This window comes from Pinus tabuliformis, chromosome 8 (assembly GCF_031772625.1).
Source record: "Pinus tabuliformis cultivar Carrire ecotype Pingquan chromosome 8, CPIR1, whole genome shotgun sequence".
Lineage (NCBI taxonomy): Eukaryota > Viridiplantae > Streptophyta > Pinopsida > Pinales > Pinaceae > Pinus > Pinus tabuliformis.
In genome coordinates, this window is record NC_142294.1 from 1,456,244,013 (window position 1) to 1,456,251,926 (window position 7,914).

The window sequence follows — 7,914 nt, forward strand, 5'->3', positions numbered from 1 at the left end:
TACAGGAAGAAGTATATGTTGAGCAACCAAAAGGTTTTAAAGTACATGACCAGAAGACTCATGTTTACAGGCTAAACAAGACACTCCATGGATTCAAGCAAGCCCCCAGAGCCTAGTATGATCATATAGATAGCTACCTGGTGAAGCTTGGATTCATAAGAAGCAATGTCGACCCAAATGTCTACTTCAAAATGGTCTAAGATATGCCCCTTATTTTGGTTTTATATGTTGATGATTTATTCTTGATAGGAAGTGAGCCTCTGATGCTTGAGTGTAAGAGGGAGATGAACTTTGAGTTCGAAATGAAATACCTTTTATTGATGCATTATTTCCTAGGCTTAGAGGTGTGACAAAGGCTCGATGAGATTTTCCTTTCTCAAGGAAAATATGTGGTGAAACTATTGGAAATATTTGGAATGGTAGAATGCAAGTCCATGACCACTTCGATGGAGATGAAATTCAAGAAGTTATGTGGAGATGTTGTAGGACTTGACTTGGAAAATCCTTCTGAGTATCAATAGTTGATTGGGGTATTGATGTTCCTTGTGAAAACCCATCCAAACATATTTTTTGCAGTTAGCACTTTGAATAAATTTATGACTAAGCTTCTTCATGCACACTAGGTTGTTTCCAAGCATGTGATAAGATATTTGCATGGGACGATTAATCTTAGTCTAAAATATACTATCAGAGATTTGAGACTTCATGGGCACACTGATGCTGACTAAGCAAAAAATGTTATTAAAAATAAGAGTACATTAGGGTGTTGCTTTAGTTTAGGTTCTTCTATGATATATTGGATGAGCAGGAAACAAAAGTATGTTTCCCTTAGCACGGGAAAGGAAAAATACATTGTTGCTAACATGGCTAGCTATGAGGCAGTATGGTTGAGGAAGTTAATTGGAGAGCTATTTGAGTAGGTTATGGATATGACTATGATATATTAAAACAACAAGAGTGGGATCAGATTGGCAGAGAATCTCATGTTCCACAACAAGTCGAAGCATATTGAGATCAAGTATCACTACATTCGAAATATGGTGCAAAGAGGAGCAGTGAGACTCCATCACATTTCAATTGACAAGCATATAGTATATATTCTTACCAAGGCTTTGTTAAAAGGGAAGTTCTTGATCTTCAAAGAGAATCTTGGACTAATGCATGTTACCCTCTGATCTGAAATGATCATATGTTAAAACTGATGTAGAATTGATTATGCCATTAATGAATAGAATGTTAACGGAAAGTGCGAAAACTGAGAGAACTTCTTGAGAAGAAAGACTTTACGACAGCTGATAAAACATAAGTAAGATGCAAAAAGAAGTGAAAAAAACAAAAAAATAGTGATACCAGACAACAATATTGATTACAGAGTTCGTCCTTGATGGACTACATCTTCGGGTCCGCTTTCAAGATGGGTGACCGCTTTATTAGGATTGAAACCGAAGAGGTCGATTACACAGAAATTTGACCAAACTGAATGTGCATGTAGGCACTTCTGGTCACTGTCATAAGATAGCTCTCTGAACCAGCTTTCCAACGCTAGTCATGGTTCCTAATTCTGACTCTGGATGCTCCTATTACACTGAAAACAAAATCGACTATAACTTCCAGAACCTGCATACAAAAACCCAAAACCACTCCAATGTCCTCTTCATGAAAAAAACTATCTTTATAACTTACCAGGTGCATTCGCACTCCCTCCACCAAGTTTAGGAATGAATCAGTTGATTTTAGGGTTTGTTGGTTTCGGTCTAACCATGTTTTGCCACCTTAGGGATAAGGTTACATGGTATTGTTATTAGTTTTAATGCCAAACATGACAAAAAACCCAAATATAACCATACAATAAATAGAAAATGTGGTGGCTTGATGAACGGGCAGAGGAGGTTGACTGTTACGTGTGACCAGTCGCGGTCTAATCGCAGACTGCCACCTAATGGTTATCTCCGGCGGTTTCGACATAGACATCTGGCAGACAATTGCCGGCGGCTTTCCCGTTCACATGCTAAGGTTACGGTTAGGCCTGTTGTGAGCGATGACATAACCTCTGACATTTTTAACCTTCACTGCCCTACCGCTCACATGGATGCGGTCATAGTTAACTTCCCCGCGTGGTTTCCAAGCCTGGTTAAGACTGCGCTGTTCACATGGTTTGAACCATTCCCTGCGTGGTCTAGTTCTGGCGGTTAGGACTAATATCTCCACTGCTTACACACTGATATCTCCCAACTGCACACATGACACGGTATTGATGTGGCTAACCGTTGTGGTTAGGGGACCTGTTATGTGTTTTGCAATGGTTTTATAATGTATTTACATATATATACCGAGGGTTGAAACATAGGTTTATATGTTCTGTTTAATACATAGTTTGTATTGGAATATGGTCTCTAGCTTACATTTAGGTATTTAATGTATGGATTTAGGTTTTAGATCTTAGTTATGGTTTTGATACATGGTCTTTCACCATAGCTTTTTAGGGCTAGGTTTAGTCTTTTTTATCAAAAACCGTTTACAACCATTTTTCACAAAGTGACATTCAAACCCACATACCTATCGTCGACACAACGCTACATTTGCGACGACAAACCTTTGTCAACACCCAAATCCTGTGAAGGTGGATGACAATCACATGTCAACATAAAAACTCTGCAAGGAAAATGATCAACCCACGTCGACAATCATATCCTAGCGGAATTGACAACAACCTCATGTTCACAAACATGTACAAAACCATATCAACCATAGACATTACCTGAACAACCTGAACCATAAACAACTCTGTCGAAGCTGAATGACACCGAACTGAATTGTTGACGATGACATTGAACCTGTGTAACTGATCTGATGATATCCTCCTGGATCAATCCTCTCCACTTGAAAGCTTTTGGACCACAAAAGTTTGACTTAAACAAATAGTCGATGAGGGTAGAGCTCCCTCACTCTTCACCTTTCCCTAAAAATGTACCAATAAATTCGATCAACCACCTGAAAGTGAAGACCCTGATGATGCTGACCATGGCACATTTTGAATCAGTGACCTGTTCCCTCCATCTGCAATATGTACAACTTGTGAAGATGGTCAAACAACCTATTATGAACATGGAAATTGATTTCTTTCCACGAAATACCATGAGTTAGTGATTCATAATCATCTTTTAAAATAGTCTCTATAGGATATTGTTCAATACTATTGACATGTATTAACAATCTATATTGCAGAATGACAGAGTCAATCAACGACATTTTTGTCATCAAACTAGCTACTTGACTTGATATACTTTCTTGCTTCCTGATTACTAAGTGAACTTACTGCAACAAACCCACCAAACTGTAATTTGAAAAACTGTTACAACTTAGTTTGATTTTGGAAGTATTGAATTAGCTATTAATTTGTTTGAATCATTGTTTCCTCATTTATTAAATGATGTTTCTATTGATTAGCACTTTCCGCTGTTGTATAAGTTTCCCTTATATGTATTAGATACTTTGATAATGCTTTAGAAAAGGCTTTGATATGAAAACAAATGGGATTATTCTCCACTTGAAAAGAGGCTTCCAAATTGTTCGAAACATGAATTGGTGGCACAATACAAGAGAAATTTAACATTGACTTTCCCCAATATTGACCTGCATCCCTGTAACTAATAATTTCCAAACTTGGACTAAATTGATTCATTCTGACATTAGGAAGAGGATCTTTAGGCACAAAATGTAGTTCATGTTGTATTCCCTTCTTATTAGTAAGATGTTTGGTTTCTTTAAATAGAACTGGAAAAGTTTCTACCTCTTCGATCAAACTATCTTTAAACTGAGACTCATAACTTGAACAAACATCATGTTGTTTCTTATGTTGTTCCTTTACACACATGATTACAAATATTTTATTTGAACTTATTAATCACTTCATCTGATTAGCAACAACTAAATTTAAGTGATTTTTGTTTTGATGTGCCCTAACAATAAATTCAACCCCATCTTTCTTAAGGTGATATTTATGCTCTCTCTTGTAAAATACTGCATCACAATCATAAAGATAAGGACTTCCTAAGACAACTCCACATATGTCTACTGTAACCACATCTAATTCCACTTCATTATTGTAATTAGCTATAATGGAAAATTGTAATCGAAACTATTTTGTGACTTTTATCTAAGTTGATTTATTTAGCCATCCTAATGGGTAAGGTCTTGGATGATTCTATGTCTCCAAACCCAAATTCTTAACTAAATATTCAAATATTAAATTGTCTATGATCCACTGTCAAACATTGTATCTATCTTTCTGTGTTTAGAAGTTATCCTTATGTTAAATAATTCAACTCTTTTATCCTCATTTGAAGGATTTATGTTTGATGAAGATGCAATAGTATTCGAACTTGAACTAGTGTCAGAAGTTTTACCTATCATAACCATAGCAGTTATCCTCCTTTCATCACCTGAATCTGAACCTAGATCTTGTTGGACTGTTACAATTGCCTTCTTTTCATCCTTCTCCTTAAGGAAATTTTTGGGCTTAAGTTCTGGATGAAGTTTCCAACACTTAGATTCATCATGACCAATTTTCTGGCAATGAGAACAAGTAGGTCTTTCCTTCTGAGCTATCGTTGATTTCTTTCTCTTCAAATTATTCTTCCCTTTACTGTCATTGGAATCTTTGAATTCCAACTCTTTGGATGATTGTTGTGAAAACTTGAATGGTCTACCACCTGATTTAATATGTATGTCCTGAACACACATTTCATCAAAATCATCAGGATTAAACATCAATAAAGTATGCTGCAAATATGAATGTAAACTACCGATGTATTTTAATAAAGTTTCACATGTATCCAATGAAATACCAAGTGCCAATGCTTTCTTTCTGAACTCCTGAGTAAACTCCTGAACACTCTGCCCTTTACCTTGCCTCAAATGCTGCCAATCAATAACAACTTGCTGCATATATCCTAAAGGATAGAATTGTTTCCTAAGAGCTTTTAAAAACTTAGACCATGAAGAGATGACTTTACCTTTCCGCTTTACATCTATCTGAGTTTTACTTTCCCACCAGATTAAAGTTGTTCCCCCCATTCTAAGTGTAGCTAACTGAATTTTTGTTTTATCATCAGAAATGTTCTGAATGCAACAATACACTTCTAACTACTTAATCCAGTTATCTAGCTTTTCAGGATTCATTTCGCCATCATAAATAGGTAACTCAAATTTTACATCAAGTTTTAAAAGAGATGTTTTCTTAGGTTTCTTTTCTGTTTCAGATTCTGCACTGGAAGAAGAAGAAGATGATGATGATGATGGAGATGATGGAGGTGAAGGTGGTTTATTAGCCTTTCCTTTACCTTTGTCCTTCTTCAGTGTCTTTGAAGAAGAAGCTACGTCTCTCGCCTTCTTGTCTTCATAGATTTCTCCCAACATATGCTGCATAGTTAAGAATGCTTGCTGAAACTATTCATCACTCATCTTAGTTTTAGTATTTTCACCTGCATCAGATCCTGTCATGGTTGACTTATGAACGACTCTTCGCTTTCCAATCTCTGGATCAATCTGCTCGAGGATTCCTTCTCCACATTGTGACTTTGACCTGGTTAACATTCAATGGAAAATTCTATAAACGCAACCTACTCTGATACCAAATTATATGATCTGAAATGCCCATATGTTAAAATTGATGTAGAATTTATTATGCCATTAATGAATAGAATTTTAACGGAAAGTGTGGAAACCGAGAGAACTACTTGAGAAGAAAGACTTTACGACAACTGATAAAACATAAGTAAGATGAAAAATAGAAGTGAAAACAACAAAAACACAGTGATACTAAACAACAAGCTTGATTACGAAATTCGTCCCTGATGGACTACGTCTCTGGGTCTGCTTTCAAGATGGGCGATCGCTTTATTAGGATTGAAACTGAAGAGGTCGATTACACAGAATTTTTACCAAACTGAATGTGAACGTAGTCACTTCTGGTCACTATCATAAGATATATCTCTGAACCATCTTTCCAATGCCTGTCACGATTCCCAATTCTGACTCCGGATGCTCCTGTTACACTGAAAACAAAATCGACTATAACCTATATAACCTGCATACAAAAACCCAAAACCACTCCAATGTCCTCTTCATGAACAAAACTACCTTTATAACTTACCAGGTGCATTCGAACTCCCTCCACCGAGTTTAGGAATGAATCAGTTGATTTTAGGCTTTGTTGGTCTCAGTCTAACCATTCAGCCACCTTAGGGATAAGGTTACATGGTATTGTTATTAGTTTCAAATGCCAAACATAACAAAAAGCCCAAATATAACCATATAATAAATAGAAACTGTGGCGGCTTGCTGACTGGGCGAAGGAGGTTGACTGTTACATGTGACCAGCCGCGGTCTAACCGTAGGCTGCCACCTAGTGGTCATCTTCGAAAATTCCGGCGTAGACATCTGGCAGACAACTGTCGGCAACTTTCCCATTCACAGGCTAAGGTTACGGTTAGGCCTGTTCTGAGCGGTGACATAACCTTCAGTGTTTGTAACCTTGACTGCCTAACTGCTCACATGGCCGTGGTCATAGTTAACTTCCCCACACGGTTTCCAAGCCCGGTTAACACTGCGTAGTTCACATGGTTTGAACCATTCCCAGCCCGGTCTAGTTCTGGCGGTTAGGACTGATATCTCCGCCACTTACACACTACTGTCTCCTGACTGCATACATGACACGGTTCCGATGCGGCTAACCGCCGCAGTTAGGGGACTTGCTATGTGTTTTGCAATGGTTTTATAATGTATTTACATATATATGTCGAGGGTTGAAACATAGGTTTATATGTTTTGTTTAATACATAGTTTGTATTGGAATATGGTCCAGAGCTTAGGTTTAGGTATTTAATGTATGGATTTAGGTTTTAGATGTACTTTCAGGGTTTTAGATCTTATTTAGGCTTTTGATACATGGTCTTTCACCATAGCTTTTTAGGGCTAGGTTTAGTCTTTTTTATCAAAAACCATTTACAACCATTTGTCACAAAGTGACATTCAAACCCACATACCTATCGTCAACACAACGTTACATTTGCAAGACAAACCTTTGTCGACACCCAAATCATGTGAAGGCGGATGACAATCACATGTTGACACAAAAACTTTGCAAGGTGAATGATCAACCCACGTTGACAATCACATCCTGGCAGAATTGACGACAACCTCATGTCGACAACCAGGTACACAACCATATCAACCATAGACATTACCTGAACAACCTGAACCATAAACAACTCTGTCGAAGCTGAACAACACCAGACTGAATTGCTGACGACAACACTAAACCTATGTAACTGATTTGACAAGATCCTCCTAGATCACCTTCCCGGGTAAGGGTCGTGGCTGATCAAAGACATTGAGATATTCTCTTCCCCCATGTTTAAGCTCACAATGAGAGGAATTGAACCATGGATCTCCTGGGGTTGAGGGAACTCTGGAAAATAAGATATTTTGTGATCCTTGCCTTCTATGATAAGTAGTATCCTGCCTATTGTCACCATAGGGCGTGTGTACGATGCTTTCCATTTATGACAAATGGGTATCTCTCCCTACCGTCAAGTTTGGGACTTGGAAGACTATACCCCAGTATGCATCCTACCCACAAGCTGGGCTTGTTGGGATTTCCACCCATCTAGCCAATGGATGAGGAGACTTGATATAGATTATGATCCTTAGCATTTATGGTAAGTGGTATCCTACTCAAGTGATGGGATGTAGGTGTTCTACCACTAACTCTTGAGGGTCAAGTTGGGAATATTAATGGACAATAAGATAGATTGTGATCCTTACCTCTTGTGGTAAGTGGCATCTTGCCTATTGTCCTTGGATATAGGGTGGTAGCTAGAGTTCCCCTACGATGATTCTTCTTCTTTCGAT